Source organism: Aegilops tauschii, chromosome 2 (assembly GCF_002575655.3).
Source record: "Aegilops tauschii subsp. strangulata cultivar AL8/78 chromosome 2, Aet v6.0, whole genome shotgun sequence".
NCBI lineage: Eukaryota > Viridiplantae > Streptophyta > Magnoliopsida > Poales > Poaceae > Aegilops > Aegilops tauschii.
Window position 1 is genome coordinate 629,498,675 of NC_053036.3, and position 20,277 is coordinate 629,518,951.

Sequence of the window (20,277 nt, forward strand, 5' to 3'; positions counted from 1 at the left end):
GTGGCGGGAAACGGGTGGCGGGAAAAGGGTGGAGGGAAACGGGTGGCGGGAAACGGGTGGCGGGAAACGGGTGGCGGGAAAAAGTTGGCGCGAACATATGGCGGGAAAAAGTTGGCGCGAACATATGACGATGATGACTTCATCTAGTTTTTATGCTGTATGTTGTGAGTTAAGTTACGTACCATTTAATTTAGATGTAGTTCTATCTATTTGCTTGCAATGTCTCGTTGTATGAATATTATGTTCTATCTACATACGATCTTGTAGTTCCGATAACAGAGTACTAAAATAGAGTAGGCATATGTCTCGTACATAAGTACATAGTCATTTGTCTCATACATAGAATAGACATAAGTCTTACACAGAAATAGATGGTAATGTCTCTACTGATACAGATACATAGAAGCGTCAGTGACGACGTCTGGCCTGGCGGGGAGGCGGATCTGGAATCGGGGACCATCCCAACCTGTCGGGTGCCCTAACGTGACGAGGAGGAATCTCAGACTCTCCCTGGTCATGCTGTGTATCCTGTGTGGGGCCTGGTGGAGGAGTCGAAAACATGTTCATCCACTGGGTGTGCTGCGACATCTGAGCCTGTATGTTGTCCTCGGGATGTTGATCACTCCCCCACGTATCATGTGATGCCGACATAGATGCCTGATATCCATAGGCCCCTACGCGATGGAACGGTTCATCATGAAGAATGAGGTCGCGTCAATTAATATTGAAAACAATAAATATGAAGACACATACCTGCTGGGTGTGACGTCTGCTCTGGCTGAAACACGAAACTGGACGAGGGACCGTGCTGCTGTGGCTGTGGAGAAAACACGAAGCTCGACGTGGGACCATAGTGCTGCGGGTGCCACGTAGAACTGCCAGGTTGGTCAGGACGGGGTGGCCTCGTTGTCGGCTGCTGTGCTAGGCGTGGACGTGGTTGATGTCGTTGCATGGAGTGACGCGGCTGCTCCTGCTCGTGCTGAACAACATCGGTTCTCCGGGTGCACGTGATAGCCTCGTACACAGTCCGTATCTTATTCTGAATTCTTTCCAAGAAGGGCTGTACCACTGGACGATGTTGAAGAAGAGGTCCAGACGATAGTGATCGTCCGAAGGTGGTCACGTCGTCGTACAGTTCGCGTGTCAAGGTAGCCTGCAAATTTCCATGACGATTAATAATGTCTGTCTCTTGCACGTCGAAGTATGTGACAACATTACGTAAAGAAAAAATATCTTACCGCGTACTGCCTAGAGCCCGAAGTATCATGTACATATCCGACGGAGTAGGATCCGGTAACTCCTCTGGGTGGGAGTACTCAACAATGCGTAACCGTGTTCCGGTCATGTAGCGCCGCAAATAGAGATTGAATTCATCGAGATCGAAATTGTGATTCTCGTGCCATAGATTTGTGTTTGCTGTCTCCCATTCTATAACATACGGCTCTAGTCTAGCTAGCCATTCAGCAGTTGTCCTGTTCATGCCCTTCCTTGTCGTCCTAAAATTGTGGTGTGTGTTCAACAATTACCTAAAGCTTCGAATGGAGTACTATGAAAGAAAATGCAACATTGAAAAACTGGTTAATACCTGTGGATGTGTGCTGGCACCGGGTTCTCTATAGGGGGAGGTAGCTCCAACTGCAGAAGACCAAATTGCCTCATAACCCTCTGTTGTGCCATCTCCTCGACGAAGACATCGAAGATGATCTTCGATTTTGTCATCCAGTAATCTCGGTCCCTTGTGCATAGCACAGACATACCAGCAGGGTATCTCGCTTGTATGGCTGCTTCCGTGTAGGGCTGCCAGATTACCCCGGTGTACGCATCGAACTGCTCGTTCAATGCTGTGTACGCCTTCCTGGTCTGATCACTAGCAAAGTGTCTCTACAGAGAATAAAAGTTAGTAGCCGCTCGCATCGATCGATCTCTTGTGCAGAAAAAGTTGCATTAAACTACAACACGGTGCATACCTTGCGACGAGTCCAACACAGACCGAAAGTAGGCATGTCGATGCCCTCAACATCAAACATGGCGTCTATAGGCTCATGAACCCGTACATCTGGTCGCCCTATAGAGAACCTCTCCCACGACCACAGCTGTAGGAATAGAGGGCATCCAAGAAGGGCTGGCTTTCTCGATGTAAGCTGGCAACCGTTGCACATACCTCGGTATGTAGCCGCTAACACCGCCGAACCCCAACTCCTCTGTCTGATCTGATCCGCCGTCTGAGCGCTCGCTATCTCGAGTGCCATAGGGATGTAGAGGGCGCTGATAGTGGTGACATGGTTCTCCGTGAACATCACCTTGCCGAAAAGCCACAGTAAGTAGGCCTCGAGGCTCCGAGTGATCTGTTCCGCAGTCAAGGGCGCCCGGAAGTTCTGGATCTGCATTAAGCGAAGAGAAAGTTTTAGTAAGCCGCAATTATTTTCTGTACAACTTTATGCGCGATAACTTGAAGAGAATAGGTAGGGGAAATTACCCGGAAATTTAGCAACCACTCATACTTAGGTCCGTGATGCTCCCATACCGGATCGGGAGCATCCGGAAAAACACCGTGAAAACGTTTTGTGAGAGCTCGCTCCCAACCAGCCGGTGCGTCCAACGGTCCTACGGCATGACCTGCCAACGGTAGACCGAGCAAAAGTGACACATCCTCCAGAGTAGGAGCCATCTCTCCCCATCTGAAGTGAAACGTGTGGGTCTCTGGCCTCCAACGGTCCACTAAGCAGCTCAGCAAAGACCCATCGATGGCGACGCGTTTCTCACCCGGGATACTCAACCAGACGCGCGAAAGGTAAAAGGCCGGCCCATTTCAACCTTCATCAGAGAACTTTTCAGTTACTGTCTCCCATTTCAACCATTAATATGCATGTCAGTGTGAAAATTTATAAAGCACGTACCGCTGAAGCCATCCTGAGTGTATCTTCCAGTTTTCCTTAGGAGTGCGAGTGACGAGAGGCTCAAGCTTGCGCTCATACCATATCGCACCACGATGACCCTTATCAATGTCCCCATTCAGCAACCACAATCCCGACATTCCTGCACTTACAAAATTCAGAACAAAGTGGCACACTTAATTAAAATTCAGAACAAAGTGGCACACTTAATTAAAATTCATAACATAGTGGCACACTTAATTAAAATTCATAACATAGTGGCACTCTTAATAAAAATTCAGAACATAGTGTCACACTTAATAAAAATTCAGAACATAGTGCCACACTTAATACAAATTTCAGAACATAGTGCCACACTTAATACAAATTTCAGAACATAGTGCCACAACACACTTAATATAAATTCAGAACAAACTAGTGCTAGCTTAGCTTCTTCCTCTCGCCCTTACTCCTCTACTACCTCTACCTCCTCTTCTTCCCCGGTTGCCTCGTCCACGCCCAGTGACGAAAGTGGGACAATTAGTGTCCCTATGGCCAAATTCATTGCATAGAATGCATTGCCTAGTCGGACCTCCTGCTTCAGATTCATCCATATCATTTCGGATGCGCTGACACTGCCGTCTGCCTCTACTTGTACGCATATGCTCTGGGTTTGGAATGTAACGCCTATCGGCGGGGTTGACGCTGTTGAAATTACCCATTGCTCGAAAACCCATCAGCTCACCTGTCCAGGTATTGAGGACAGCTTCTTTCAGAAAATATGGAGACACAAACGATATTGCGTCCATTCCAAGCTGCCCGCAAGCAGCAAGTACATGTGAGCAAGGTAGGTGAAGCAATTTCGGTTTATTGCATGTGCACTCACACGTTGGCCAGGCTTCATTGCCAATTTTCACCTCATGCGTCATCAACTCATTTGCACATCCGAATTTGTTGTTGGCTAAGCGGACTTCAAACCTTCTTTCTTGATTACCGATGGCGACTACAGTGTGTGACCTAGCTTTTTGCATCTTGTTGTCCATGTACTTCGTGACTCTTTCACAGTACCGTGTATTTGGGTTGTTCAAGATATGCTGCTCTGCTATTTGACGTCTGTCTCTGAAATACTTGACGGTGCCATAGAAAATACCCTCAACGATGGCTGTAAGTGGCAATGCCCGGTTTCCTCTGAGGACAAAGTTGTATGTTTCCGCGAGGTTCGTTGTCATGACACCGTACCTTGCTCCATGTGTGTCCTGTAGCAAAGACCACCTCTCCAGAGGCTCATGCTCTATCCACTGCTCGAAGGTTTTAATCGACCTCCCGAGCCTTCTCCTTGTACCAGGTGGGTCAAAGCCTGGCAGGTCACATAGCCCAACAGCCTCCTCCTCCACGGCCGCTGTTCCTGTTGCCAACTGTGCAGCTACTGCTTCAACATGTGCCCTCACCGCTGCATCTCTTGCAGCTTTCCTGTCCCTCACGTGTCTCTGCGTGCACACATTAAGTCTGTCGCGTATCAAATTGTACTTCCATAACTGGTTCTGCTTGCAGAGTTTTTTGAACAGATTCATCAGGTTCTTATTTCTAAACTGCGAGAAGAAATTAGCCCCGAGATGGCGCATGCACCAACGGCTCTGCAAGTCCTGCCATGGAACTTGTTCCTCAGGGCCTGGGTTTGTCAGTGTCCTTATCGCACTGAGTATACCTGCATGCCTGTCATGAAGGATGCACACATTCGGCTTCTCCTTGACAACTGATATTTTCAACTGCCTGAAGAACCATGTCCAACTTTCAATGTTCTCACTCTCCACAAAAGCAAATGCCAGTGGGACGACTTGATTTTGGCCGTCTTGACCTATGGCTGTCAGTATCTGACCCTTGTACTTGCCTGTGAGAAAAGTACCGTCAACACATATCACCGGTCGGCAATGCCTGAAAGCTTCGATGCATACACCGAAAGAGAAGAAGAGACGATGCAAAACCCTCACAGTTGGGAACTCTGGCATGAACATGTCTTGGATATCGATATAGGTGCCTGGATTCCGCTGCTGCAGGGTGTGGAGGAGGTGGACAACAGAGTCATATGCATCAAAATAAGAACCAAATCTCCTCTCAAGCGCTGCATGCTTAGCCCTCCAAGCCTTGCCATAAGAAATTCTGTACTTCAACCTGGCGAACACTTTTGTCTGCACTGCCTTCACTTCCATAGCTTTGCCTTGCACTATCTCATCGTAAAACAGTCGAGCAATAAGCGTGGATGAAAGGTTGGCATGATCTTGAGGGATGCAGGGAATAAGACAAGTGTGATTAACTAAGTCACTTATCACCCAACTTGTGCCATACTTAGGGAGAAAGCCGTGCACCCTTGCGGGACAATCTGCATTCTTGCATACCATTGTGAGGAATTTCTGACTGGACACCTCAGCTTTGAAAACCCTTTGCGTGGACATTGCCCAATTAATTATTGCATCCTTCAGGGCTTGCTTGTTCGGATACATAGCACCCGTCGCAATATTGTTCTGGTGATATTGCCAGGCTGAATCATGTCCATCATTCACGGTCATTGCAGATGATAAGTCATGATTCCACCATGCAGGATTCGGGACCTCCTCTGCATTTTCTTCTTCATCTGACTCGTCAGAATCATCGGCATGACCCCTTTCAACATCGGTGTCTTCTTCTTCCATCTGGTTCTGCATGTGCCCATCTACCTCGTCAGCGTCCACCTCGCCATTGTAATCACCATCGGCATTTCCTCCTTCTACCTGACTACTCTGCCCTGGTTCATAACCATAAGCATTTCCTCCTTCTACCTGACTGCTCTGTCCTTGGTCGTAACCATAAGCATTTCCTCCTTCTACATGACTGCTCTGTCCTTCGTAGCCACCCTCCCCTTCATGTGCAGTGACCTCCTTCACGACGGGAAGCACTAAAGCAACATGATTGCATCCCCTTCGTTCACAACCTTGTAACCACCGCACCCAATCGGAGTCTCCCTCTATTGGCCTCAAATAAAAGTAAATTTTTGAACTTGACCGTGTCCACAATGCATGAACACCGACGGTGTTTGTTTCAGTATCAAGACCTAAACTTGCCGCAATCCATTCTTTCAACTGACTAACAGACCATGTTTGTGGTGCGCTGATTGCAACCTCTATGTGAGTAAATTCACTCAGATCTGCTCCCAACTCATTTGTTTGGACAGTACCAGGACCATAGTAAAATCTCAACTTCACTACATCGGACATCTCGACTCACCTATTTTTTTTCAACATCGAAATACAAGTATTAGACATGTCTATATATATATTACCAGGACCATAGTAAATAATATAATAAATAGGCCCATGTTTACTAATAATAAATAGGCCTCGAATAATAATAATAATATAACCGACAAATATGATAATTCAGTTTATTTGAATTATATGGCCATGTTGATGTATTTTTTATTTTAATCTATGTTAAAATAATTTAGAAAAAGGCATGCGTCTTATTTCTACGATCATGTAAAATTCTTCCTTGCTAAGAAGTTTTATTGATAAACTACAGCGTGGCCGTTTAAAAAAAAACAGCGTGGCATTGCTTGTTATGGGTTAAACTTTAGAAAATACGCATAATAAAGGTTAGCGGGTAATCCGCTTCATATTCGCATCGGGTAAGGACTGAAACGTTTTTTAACATGTAGTTCTACTTTTCCTATTTTTTGCTTGCTTATTAAATTTTTATTATGTTTCCAACTCTTCAAAAAAAAAAAACTTCTTATTCGTTTTTTAACATCGTTTTTTAACATGTAATATTATTCATTTTGCTATGCACATGCCGACCCCAACTCTTCAAACTCTTCTTTTTAACATCGTTTTTTAAATTTTTATTATGTTTCCAACTCTATTTTTAACATCGTTTTTTAACATGTAATATTATTTGTTTTGCTATGCACATGCCGACCCCAACTCTTCAAAAAAAAAACTTGTCTCTTCTTTCCAACTTTTTATTCATGTTTCCAACTTCTTATCCCGCACCTGTGTACGTGTCAAGTATTAAGCAACAACTTATTATCCCACTAACAACTAATACAATTCACACACCTACATCTATATTACGAATAATCGCACATAAATTTATTTTCACATAGAACGAAGCGTGCGTGCGAACGAATAATATTTACGTATACTACCGGGGCAAATAACAATATTTCCGTATACTACCGGGCCAAAAAACAATAATCGCACACAAATATTTACGTATACTACCGCGGCAAATAACAATATTTACTTATAATCCCAGAGCACCTACGAAAAATAAAATGAGGGCTGAAATATACCCTTGAAGCGTGCGTGCGAACGAAGAACGAAGAACCACGAACGAAGAACGACGAACGACGAACGACGAACGACGAACGACGAACGACGAACACCACCACCACCTCCACCACCACCACCACCTCACCACCCCAACTGCCCCAACGACGAACACTGCCCCAACTTCACCACCACCACCTCCACCAAAATGCTCACCACGACCACCACGAGCTACCCCGTCAGTAGATCGACACCTCTTTTCGCTGCCCTAAATGAGTTGAACCCATTCACGGTGCCAAAATCGCGAAAATGTAGCTTATTTAGGTGTACAAATGTGTGCCATTTTTCTGTAGAGAGAGGAGGAGGAAGAACACAGCAGAAAGAGCCACGAGAGAAGAATAATGGAGGAAGGAGAGGATATGGGCGGGCAGGGAGAAGAAATAATGCATGAAAGAGAGAAGGAGAGGATAAGGGCGGGCTGGCCAGCGCGCGTCAGGTCGGCCGCACCCTGTCGGCCACTAGGTGGCCGATCGGCGGGCAGGACGCCGACAGGGGCACACCACGCCGACAGGCCGCTGCCTCCCCCCTCGCGACGTGGCACGACCAACCACAGGCCGCCGCGTGGCTGCCCGGCCTGCAGTCGGCCTCCTGATAGCCGATCGGCCTGCTGTGGGCCGACTGGGCTCAGTCGGCCTGCAGTGGGCCGACGGTGTATTATTCTTGTAAATTCTTTTTTCTACGTATTATTTCTGTAATTTTTTTTAAAATGTATTATTTAAATTTTTTTAGCATGGTTTAGTGGGTGTTGTCTTTTCTATGCTTGCTAGTTCAATCGCTTCTCAGTATTCATCTGATTTCTGTGAGTTACCTTCTAGTTGTTGTGACTTCTCCTTCATGTCTGATCTCCGGTGGGCGTGTTTTGTTTTTGAAGAAATTTTGGCATCAAATGGAAGTGTTTCTGAAGGTACCACACATGAACCCCATTTTCTTCGACTTCGACAATTTGTGCCAGAGCTGCATGATGGAATGGCTATAGGTCTAATGGTAACATGCCAGCTTTGTTGAAAGTGTGAAAAAATCATGCATAGAAGACAACACTGAGTCATTTGAAAGCAGTGCACTTGCCCATTTAGAGTAGAAGAAAAGGCATATTCAAATCTCCAACTTAATTGTTCCTGTAACTTATGCTCCTGGGTTGTTGGTTGCACCTTCATACTATCTAGTCTAGGATTAGCACCAAACCTTCCTACTTGATGCTTTGAATTATCGGTGAATTGCACAGTGCAAAATAGCCTTGTCAGGCCCGATAGGAGGCCAAGAACAAGAGCGATTTCTCCAAAAATGAGTTTACCTACTGTTTGGTAGTGTTTTTTTATTGTATTTATTGCCTATTATGTTGGGTGTTTTTCTTTCTATTTCTTTTCTTCCGTCGGTTTTCCTCATGTTTTTACCTATTTATACATATTTTCTTTATTTTAAAAAGTAGTTCAAATATTTTAAAATTTAAGAATATTTTGTAAAAATGCACGAGTACATTTAAAAATTCAGAAAGTTTTTAAAATTTGAGGATACCTTTTGGAACCGTGATACACTTTTTTTTTACTAGTAATCGTGCACGTGCAAATGCCTGTATTATTGATTGGAAAATCATCATGTTTCCTATGAAAAATATATATCAACAAAACAAACAAAAATATTTATGTATTAACATAAGAGAGGCAATAAAGATGTTTAAGAATGTTGTAATACAAAAAAAAATGGTACGACTAGAACTCCAGCGAACATATTTGTCATCAATTATTGTAGGTGGTTACCAATTTCAATTCCTTCAACCAAACATCCATCTCATTATATGGCTTATAGAGTCTAAATAAACATTACTATTTCAAAATTACATAGCAGTGAGAGAGAGCTCACACGTCTACAAAGATTGCAGGCATTGGCAGCAGTATCGGAACTTGCCTCTTTGACGCCGATTGTTTGGGGGTACTTGCTGGGATCACTTGTACCCTTGGCAGTGGGAGCACTTGTTCCCTTGGCAGTGCCAGCTCTGCAACTTGTGAAGCCTCCAACAATCGCAAATCTTGCAGTAACACGGGTGAACGTCGTCGCACCTGCAGCTTCTGCATGTGGTGCTTTCTAGCGATCAGTGTAGACCATGGCACTGGAGGGCCCATGCCAGCGATGATTGTACTTTGAGGGGAATGGCCTGACCGCGGGGAGGAGTTCTGGGCAGCCCAAGTGCCTGGGAGAGCGCTGCCACTGTTACAGCACTTCCCGGCTTGCTGGTGTCGCGTAGAAGCCTAAGGCGAAGTTTGGCCGCACTAAACCAGGAGGAAGGTTCAGTGGCTTGTCTATTTCGTACCTGTTTTCAGATCCATGTGGGGGCCTTGCTGGGGTTTTGCACTCTCATTTTTGAGTCCAACACCACCTTACATCAGAGAAAATTCAGTTGAGCATATCATTATTTTCTTTTTTACATTGCTAGTATAATCATACTTAGTCGTAGTGTCACACAGGACGAAGACTTCCTGATTTTGACTAATTGACTGATTGCCAAAAAGAAGATGTTGTGTCTTTAGCACAACAGAAGCTGAACAATTTATTCCAGTTCTATAGGATTTTCTGTTGTGTAACTGGTGACAAAACAACTGAATGATAACTAAAAAAATGTCAAGATAAAATGTCAATCTGAGATGTGCCAATTTGTTTATCAAAAGTGAGTTGCAAGGAAGAACTGGTTATCGAAGATGCACATGCATAAAAGTTTCAGGTGATATTTCCATTCTCAGTGAACCAAGGAAATAAAGTAGAAAAGGACTCTTGTGTGTCATGTGTGCACAACCAACATATGGAAGATCAATGTAATTCAGGAAGACCAACATATGGAAGACCAATGTAGTTCATAGATAGTCATTGAACAAGAGGGCAAAATTTTAGTTCAAAGCTAGCCTGATATATAAATGCATGCTAATTAAAAAGGCACAACTCTTAACCCATCTTCATTAATTCCACTGCTAGAGCAAATTAGAACGTAACTTTGCATTATAAATTCATTTTCTAAGAAAGACATTTTCATCACTATGCCGTGTTTTTAAAAGTACCACTGCTCAAAGGTTAGAATCTAAGAAAACAATGCTTAAGTTGTCATGCTCTCAGGAACCACTCTTTTTTGGTACATGTGCAAGGTGGACTGCAAGTTGCTTTATAGAAATAATAGATGTAATTAATCTATAGATTTGTTGTTTAGTATAATTATACTACGATATGCTTACCCATTTTGACTTATCAATTCCTAAACACATAGTATTAGCTATAAAACCAAAACACTCGACCTTCCAGGGTTGCAATGGAGAAACAAAGGGAAGTTCACCATCATTCATGGATGTCTTTTGTCATGTTCTTCGACAGGCTTAAGATCACCAATTCACCATGGATGCATGTCTGTCAGGCATGCAAACAACAAGTCGGCCAAGAGAATAAATGTGTTGGTTGTAGGAAAGATAAATCATAACACAAGAAAACTGTGGATACATGTATTGACTAATGTCATTAGGAGCGTGACCAGCAGCAAAATAATATCAAAGGGATAAGCCTGAACGGAATTGAAATGCACTACATTTTCTAAAACTATACAAATGCCAAAGCACATAATTAATCCGCTCATAAATATAAAAAGCAACAACCTGCTACATGCATAGATATTAAGGACCAAACTTGGCCATCGACAAGGAATTGACTCACAAGACATATAATGACATCAATGAGACCAAGGCACGTGTTTCAATCGCTTAAAGCATAGCATGGGGGCAAAAAAATTGGGGAAAAACAATGGTCAACAACTGAAAAGGGAATATCAAGTTCCAACCAAGTTTTTGGTTTCTTGTATTGAGAGTTTTAATGTATTGCACATTTGCACTATAAACTCAGAAATGGTCAGTATATCGACTCCGAGGATCTCAACTTCTACCCCACCTAGCACACAGAATTACCACCCTTACTCAGCTCAACTTCTCAAAAGGTCTCAACAGAATGCTTTACTAGGTAACTCAAGTAAAAGAATAACATTGAGAGGTTGTGGATTTTTATTTACTGAAAATTCAAGAAAACACGTCCTTGTTTTTTTTCGAAAGGGGGGACTCCCCGGCCTTTGCATCAGAACGATGCATACGGCCATCTCATTAAACAAATAAATAGGTTCCAACAAGGTCTTAAAAACTCCAAAAGAAAATAAAAAAAGAGCTCACACAGAGCCAAAAGGGTTAGAAGACAAACTAGCCAAATAAAGGACGCCACAACCGGCTGGCAAAAGAGAGATAGGTAAACTAATTGCCCATCCTATTACATGACCGCCATCCAAACCGGTTGAAGATATCCCGAGCTACCATCTCCCAGCGGATAGATCCAGTAACCAAACGCTCCTTGGCCTCCGTCGGAGTGAGTAGCGACCAAGAACGGATCAACGCCGTGGCTCAGAAAATAACCTGCAAAAAATGAATGCGTGTTGTCCTGTTAAAAACCAAATCATTTATGCAATTCCAGAGTGCCCACAACAAGGCGCAAACTCCTACGCGAATATGTCTCACTAACTCGGGCTCTACCCTGTTAAGCCACATTCCAAATAACGTGTTGACATAACTCGGTGGAGTAATATTAAAAGCAATATGGACCGTCCGCCATAAAACTTTGGCTAGCGGACAATCAAGAAAAAGGTGTTTGATCGTCTCATCCCGATCACAGAAACTACACCTAGTAGGTCCTGTTCAATTACGCTTTGTCAAGTTGTCCTTGGTTAAAATAACTTGTTTATGGACAAACCACATAAACACTTTGATTTTCAAAGGAACTTTGACAGCCCAAACATGTTTGGAACTAGGAATCGAGCTTGAATTGATAACATCAACATACATTGATTTAACTGTAAATACTCCAGACGTAGTAAGCTTCCAGCGTAGTTCATCGGGTTGTTGAGAAAGCTGAACCTCCATCAGTCTGCTTACTAGACGGAGCCATTCTTCCCAACGACTGCCCACTAGCGCCCTTCTGAACTGAATATTAAGGGGGATAGATTGAAGTACCGTTGCAACAAACACCTCACGTCGTTGAACAATACGATACAAAGACGGGTATTGAATGGCCAAGGGTGTCTCTCCGAGCCAAGTATCCTCCCAGAATCGCGTACTAGCACCGTTACCAATAATAAACTTTGTCCTATTAAACAGGGATAGTTTAACTTTCATAAGCCCTTTCCAAAAGGGTGAGTCAGTCGGCCTTACTGTCACCTGAGACAAAGTTTTGGTTTGAAGATACTTGCTTCGGAGGATTTGCGCCCAAGTGGCATCAGTCCCACTTGATAACTTCCACAGCCACTTGCTGAGAAGACATCTGTTCTTAACTTCAAGATTTTCAATACCAAGACCCCCTTGGTCTTTCGGTCTACAGATGATATCCCATTTGGCTAGACGGTATTTTCTTTTTAGTTCATCACCCTGCCAAAAGAATCGTGATCGATAGAAGTCCAGTCTTTTCCTAACTCCAACTGGGACTTTCGAAGAACGACAAAAGAAACATAGGCATACTCGTGAGAACCGAATTTATCAGAATTAGTCGGCCTCCGTATGACATGAGCTTGTCCTTCCAGCAACTCAGTTTCTTTTCAAATCGGTCATCGATGCACTTCCATTCTCTGTTTGTCAGCTTACGATGGTGGATTGGTATTCCTAAGTATGTGAAAGGTAAAGCCCCCAAATCGCACCCAAAACACGTCCTTGTGATTATTTGAATAGCCCATGAGCCCTAATCTCACCCCTCCCTCTTGCACATGCCTCCCAACTCATTAAATTAGGTCTCTGCCTTTAGCTTTATCTCATTTTGGGTGTTCTGTATGACACAAAAAAGGAGTCAAATACTACCATAGCAAAACAAAATACAGAATGTCAAAATGACACCAACATAGAGTATATAGCAACATGTTAATATACACAGCATGATGTAGCAGCTATTGTGCTTTATTGTTCAGTAGACTATTATGGTAGAAGAAATTCAAGGAAGACTGAGCATACAAGAGACCCCATTATAGAACTCTGTAATACTGCAAAATGTATATGCAGCTGACACTGTCTTATAGTGAGACATAAAATAGTTACATTTAGCATTGTATGCATATTTCCTTCTGAAATACCTAGTATATCTCTATTCCATTAACTAAACATAACAACTCTGGATAGAAACACGCCTTGCCATATAGCTTGAAAACTCAAATACATGCCTCATCTCAACCCTGACCCTGAAACATGCAACAAAGAATTCAGATACATATCAGCTTTAGGAGGTGAAAACGCATGGCTCAATTCAGATTATCAATGTCCAAGCTCATGATAAACCAGGAAGAATCAAAACATAGCAACATACAATGTGATCAGCAAGAATTGTACCTCTTCCAGAAGTTTTTTTATCAGAGGTTAGTTGTATGTTGAAGTGAGAATGAACAACTTCACGACCAGACAAGATAACGCCCTTCTTCTGACAGTCGGGCATACCAACCTTGAGCACCCTTTGAATTTTCATTCCCATGAACATGAACTGGTGTGTTCGTCGAGGAACGTTCCCCCGTTGCGGACGGAGATGCGCCTGGATTATGATCCTCCACCTGTAAATAGAAATTTGTAACAAGAAACATATAGTCAATGTATCTGATGCAAGAGTACACTACCTCTACTTGGAGCACGTCACATATAGCTGAGCACATAAATGAAGGCCTGCATAAACTCTCAAGTATAGTTGTGCCTACTTTCGTGTCAGGAACCGTTGTCACTGTTCGCTTCTTGCATCGAACACTCATATCTTCGGTCTGATGGTTAGTACTCACCGAGGTTGCAGCCGTACATATACCTACGACACAAGATGAAAGGAAAGACATTACTGTTGATATAATTACCATTGATACAGTAGGCCCGAAGTTAACGAACGAACCATCATCGAGTGTGTTGGTTATGTTGCTCAAAGGGGTACGTTGCACACCCATCAAGGAAGAAGCAGGTGCTTGCGACACTTGCTCGTGGTTAGCTGTCTTCTTCGCTGCCGCCTTCTTTTCTTTGTATAATGTATGTCGCTTCTGGTGGTATTCCGCTCTTTTCTCATCGGACAGTCGGGCATACCAACTTTGAGCACCCTTTGATTTTTTTTTCTCGCAGATTTTGACACGTGGGATTTTCATTCCCATGAACATTAACTGGTGCGTTCGTCGGGTCTGTAAATGGGGAACGTTCCCCGGTTCCCGACAGAGAAGCGCCTGGATTATGATTGTCCATCTGTAAATAGAAATTTGTAACAAGAAACATATAGTTAATGGATCTGATGCAGGAGTACACTCCGTATATTTGGAACATGTCACATATAGCTGAGCAGATAAATGAAGGTCTGGATAAACTCTCAATTATAGCTGCGCCTATTTTCATGTTTGGAACATAAGCAGAAGAAGGCATCTTCTCTTACATGATCACTCAAATTATCTTCAAGTATGAAATAAGCAGGAAGTCATGATTTGTTTTTGCTAAATGATCATCCAAGTTATCTTCCTGATGAAGCCATAAAGCAGAAAGCACCATGCTATTTGTAGAGATATATAGTCTATGCATACCATTATGCAGGTTTAAAAATTAATCACAAAAATTCACTGAATAGATCTATTTTCATTAATACAATATTGTCAGTGTCAAGCAACTGAAACACCATTATAGCACGTTCAAATAGTAGTAGAACAATCTGGAATAGTTGTGCTTCAAAACTCACAACTGAAACTAAAAGTTAACACATAAAAACAAAAAGTGAAGTAACAAATAGATGAAATCAATCAAACTCGGCCATGTTTTTTATTACTCAGCGTAAATTGTATAACATTCGTGCCTACGAAGGTGTATATTTTCTTGGGCATGTGGAAGGTGACACATAGTTGCCCCAATTTCTTTCCTGTCGCAGTAATAAGAGAATAATTCATGGCCGATCTTATACTTCATATAGAGACAATGTGTTTGAAGTCACTACTCGACCTCTTGAAGATAACAGGGAAGCTTGCGAATTGTATTAATCTAACAATTGAAGATGCATGGTGGCTCACGGGAGGATTCATCAGTTTGCATGCCCAGTAGGCAGCAACATCTGGGCCGGAGGCCTCGGCGTCGGTGTCGGCAGTCAGCAACCCCAACCCCAGGGCAGCCAGGAACCACAACACCGGCAGTCCCAGGCCGAGGCGTCGGGGGCGTGCTGCTAAGCCCCCCCTGCGGAGCTGCCGATCGACCGCCGGCGTCGGTCGCTCGGCCACCAGTGTCGGGGGCGTGTGCAGCCTCTGCTCACGGCGGCGTTTGGCCGTAGTCCCAGAAAAGCAGTGGGCGCCAACCCCCGGTCTGGTCCGCCAACGTCGGTCTGCTCACGTCGGTTGGCGGCGTGAAGGGGCGGTTGGGGCGTGAGCGGCGGTGGCGGGGCCGAGAGGTTGGCGGCAGGTGGTGCCGAGCAGTTGGCGAGAAGGGGGCGTGTGGATGGCGAGAAGTTGGAGAGAGACAAAGCGGTAGCGGGTTTCGTTACCGATATTTTTTGTTAGTAGAGATTTTAGGCCATTAGATCGTTTTAGACGGCTAACATGCTTAGTTGGACTCTAGGGGTAGTAGATATCTAACCTAGAGAACATTTTTCTATCATGAAAACTGTTTAAAATTTGTGAGCATTTTAAAAATTCATTGTATTTTCAAAATTCAGTGTTCTTAATATCCTTTTTACTGCAACCGATAATTTGAGAAAACCGAACATATGTAATGCAAATCGCTTGTACTGGATTATATAGGCCAGCCAGTCCGGAGTGTCGATGTAGGAGGCCAGCTACGGCCCACTCCGTGTGTTCAGGCTACACATCTCGCAGGGCTCAATTTTTATGTCGTCGGCTCACTCGCAGCAGCGCGCACACACAACCTCGTGCGAACTCCCACACCGCCGCTGCCGCCGCCGCCTGCACCGACGCCGGAGAGCGGTCGGAAGATGGCCTTGTCGGCGATCCCCGACAAGCTCCTGGCGGATATCTTCCTCCGCCTTCCCACCCCAGAGGACCTTATCCGCGCCTCCGCCGCCTGCGTCTCCTTCCGCCGTCTCGTCGCCAACCGCGCCTTCCTCCGGCGCTTCTGCAATCTCCACCCCGCGCCCCTCCTCGGCTTCCTCGACTACAGCGGCTTCCACCGCGCGGTACCGCCTCACCCCTCCGCCCGGCTGCCCGCGCCGTCGCCAAAGCTGCCGACTTCGACTTCGAGTTCCTCCCCGGGTCTTCCTTGGACTGGTCCATGCGGGAAGTCAGCGACGGCCGCGTCTTCCTTGACAGACCCAGCCGTCACGACGAGCTCGGATCCGTCTTCAAGGAGATGGTGGTGTGCGACCCCTTGCACCGGCAGTATCTCCTGCTCCCCCCGGTCCCCGGTGACCTAGCCATTTCGATCGTTGTCGCGCTCGCGACTGAAGGGCCGTGCTTCGGCGAATCCTTCCTCGCCCCTCCCGGCGACGACGAGGAGGCAGCTGCTACTACTGAGGGGACGTCATTCAGAGTGATCTGGATGATGCTGCTCAAAACTAAGCCGATGGCCGCTGTTTCTCTTCCTCCACAGGGCAATGGCGAGCCATTACATCCCTGATCCACATCGACTCGTTACCTGGCTTTGCGTTATCGACGTGGAAGTTTTGGTTCGTGTCGCGCCATTACGCACATGGTTGCTTCTACTGGGTTTCAGGTACCAGTGAAAAATTGCTCGTGCTTGACATCCGGACGTTGGAGTTCTCCATGGTTGACCACCCACCCTGTGCCAGACAACCGGGCGATGATGTGGCCATAGTGGAGGCAGGCCAAGGCATGACTGTGATGTTTGTGCCTAAACCTGACACAGATCGCCGTATTTATACCGTCTGGCGAAACAATGGTGGGAGTTCCACCCGGTGGCAGATGGAGAATGAGCCATTCTCGCTGGAATCTGGGTCCTTGATCAAGGGTGCGGTGGGTAGGCACTTGCTCCTATATTATGTCGGAAACTCGTCAGTCAAGCAAGGTTGTTACACGCGGGACGTCGACACATTTCAGCTCGAGAGGGTGTGTGGTTCATGTCCCCACCCATCAGAAGCATACTGCAACTTTCCACCATCGTTATTATCGTTGCCGACAGTGTCAAGTGGTAAACATTCATTTGCATGCTAGTTACCTTCTTCCTTTCATAGTTATCACTATCGCATAGATTGTCTGATGCTTGCTAGTTTATTATTGTGCTTAGTAATCATTATTTGCAAGGTTCAGTGGTTCTTCCCTTTTGTGCTTGTGACAAAGCTGATCAAGCTATTTTTCTGTTTTATTTTCCATCTTATGCCATCTTGTACACTAGGAGTAACTTTTTAGATGCATCATAAAACCGTAAAAAAGCACCGGATTGTTCAATACCTTTGACATGCCTTTAACCCTTTCTGCAACATGCATTGTTCTATTTTGGTCCATTACATCTGAAAACATTGTCATTGGGCAATTTCCTTTCGTCATGTCCTTCATAAATGAAGCTCTTTTCAAATTCAAAGTCATCAAGTCAATCCATACAACCTACTGAAATTGCTGTCTCAATTAGTGCACTTGTCTCATAGAACTGCTTTGTACAGTTCTGAATTTTGGTATCATTTTCTGCATATCTTTTTATCTCCTTAGAAATCTCAAATTGTTAGAGGGTAGGATGCATGTGGCCCACCCAGAATTTTGAGAAAACAATTTCTATCATATACTATTTTGCCTATTTCGGCCCAAAAATAGCTGACTAATTAGGCCAACAGCCCACCTCTCTTCCAGTCATCCCCTTTCCTTCGTCATGTGAGCTAGAGAGACCTAACTCTACTTGTTGTCTCCTCCCAGCTTCCCGCTCTGGTGCCTCTCCACTCCCAGGATGCCGCCGGCTCGCCGTCGCCCTTCGCTCCAACAACCGCCGAGGCTTCCGGCTCCCGCGATCCCGCCGTCTTCTCCAGCGACCGCTGAGGCGTCGACCCGTGTGCCACCAAGCCACCGGTGCGCTGGCCACCAGCGTCATCCCACAAGGTGAGCCTCCTCCCTCCTGTCAAGTGTGATTTGTAAATGTGTGATGGACATGGCTGATGAATGTAGGCATTTGGACTTTCAGAGAGCTCTTGTGAGCATTGCGAACAGACTCAACAGAGCATAATCAAGATATTTATGTTATCTTTTACCAAATATTGTATGGCACTTGGATTAGGTTGAAAACAATAATTGTAGTGCACCTCCTCCATTTCATTGCTGGGCCTGCCACTGTCTGTCAAAACCCAACTTTTTACATTTTTCCTTGTTGGCGGTGCACTTTTGTGGTTCATGCTGTCATTAGTCTGTCAAATTGATATCTCTTTGGTACTGAACTCTGATCATTATACAACCAAGCTGATCATTATACAATGAAGATATCGTCTTTGATAAGCATGCTGTTGCAATGGAACCTTTGACTCTTCTGCCCGATTGCCATTGCTGCTTTTTATTTGCAAATGTTGTTTTGGTTTCTTTTCTCCTTTAATCATCGTCCTCGCTTTTATGTGTATGCTCCCTTTAATTTCCTTGCCAACTGCACCCTTCCTTTGAAACATGGAAACGCACAAATTGAAATTTCCCTGGTTGTAGCGTGATTGAGCTTGACTGTACTAGTATCTAGTGGCGGAGCTATGTTGGGGCCATCCCATGCTGTGGCCCGCCCAACATTTGAAAATTTATACACAATACATATATCCATGAGGCCTTAGAACACATGCCCACTGGTTATTTTCTTCTCTTTCGCCCGCCCAGCCCGCCCAGAACTGAGCTTCAAGCTCTGCCAGTGCTAGTATCATCAACAACATTTTTTTTACTGAACTTGGTTGAATTTTGTGAGTACTCTATTGCTGGATTTGATATCGGGTTCTCTCTTCATAGGTTTCTGCAACTTCCTTAAATCTCAGTCACATTACTAAGCTTTTTAATTTACATTAATCATTCTCATCTGAAGGTCATTTCATATATAACCTAGCTGCTACAAACTAATAATTGTGCACCATCAAAGAGAGTAGTAAGTTCAGCCTTAGTAGTTTGCAACATTAAATGAAAATGTCAGACAACCGAAAATTAGCAATAGCTCCATTTAATGGTGTATCCTTCTTCATGCAGGCACACGCCATGCTGCTGCCTCCTCGTCGCCGACCGCTCCTTCCTCCGGCGCTTTCGCAAGATCCACCCCCCGCCCCTCCTCGGCTTCCTCGACCCAAGGCACTGGCACCGCTTCAAATCCGCCGTCCCGCCTCACCCCTCCGCGCCGGCGGCTAGCGCCGTCGCCAGCGCCGCCGACTTCTCCTTCGCCTTTCTCCCCGCCCCTGCGTCGGACTGGTCCATACGGGAAGTCCGCGACGGCCGCGTCCTCCTCGACAGACCCCGCCGGCACGACGCCGCCGAGAGGCTCGGAGCCGTCGTCAAGAAGATGGTGGTGTGCGACCCCTTGCACCGGCAGTATCTCCTGCTTCCCCCGATCCCTGATGACCTAGTCCCTTTGCTTGTGGCCGCACTCCTGATTGAAGGGCCGTGCTTCGCCGATTCCTTCCTCGCCCCTTCCGGCGGCGACGAGGAGGCAGCAGCTGCTACTACGGAGACGTCATTCAGAGGGGCCAATAGCTCCTGTGCGACGTCTTTGATGTGAATTGGAAGGAGTGCGACGTTGTTGGAATGAATGGCTGTGATGCGACACATTTGAGTGTGTAAATAGCCCAGGGCCACATGGGGTGTTAAATGGGGTTAAATTGGTCGTCAACCAAGCCCGTTTATGTTAGGACATGTGGGTCCAACTTAATTGATCCTCAAAACAGCTGACCGTGCCCTGCCGCCAGACCATGACGGGCCCGCCACTCTGCCCCCCCTTCTTCTCCGGTGGCGGCGGATCTTGCGTTCTCGATGGCGGCGGCGGAGCCCTCGTTCTCAACGGCGGCAGAGCCTTCGTCCTCAGAAAATGGTGAGTGAATTCGAACCCTAGTCGCCCTCTCGTTCCTCTCTCGGGCCCATAGATCTCAGCTCGTTTCCT

At 45.3% G+C, this 20,277-nt stretch overlaps 2 long non-coding RNA genes across 3 annotated transcripts; both read right to left on the reverse strand.

Moving 5' to 3' along the window:
* Nucleotides 1–267: 267 nt before the first annotated feature.
* Nucleotides 268–3,644, reverse strand: LOC141041844 (uncharacterized). Of its 2 annotated transcripts, none has more exons than XR_012203588.1 (4): nucleotides 2,898–3,644; nucleotides 2,477–2,814; nucleotides 1,586–2,381; nucleotides 268–1,153 (listed from the first exon to the last, which is right to left on the reverse strand). It is a non-coding gene; the product is annotated as an uncharacterized lncRNA (long non-coding RNA). The 2 variants fall into 2 exon arrangements; XR_012203587.1 differs by lacking the exon at nucleotides 268–1,153 and adding an exon at nucleotides 1,177–1,496.
* A 9,466-nt stretch (nucleotides 3,645–13,110) lies between these two features.
* On the reverse strand, nucleotides 13,111–15,056 carry LOC141042125 (uncharacterized). The gene is made up of 3 exons (XR_012203946.1): nucleotides 13,965–15,056; nucleotides 13,609–13,823; nucleotides 13,111–13,460 (listed from the first exon to the last, which is right to left on the reverse strand). It is a non-coding gene; the product is annotated as an uncharacterized lncRNA (long non-coding RNA).
* Between the last annotated feature and the right edge of the window lie 5,221 nt (nucleotides 15,057–20,277).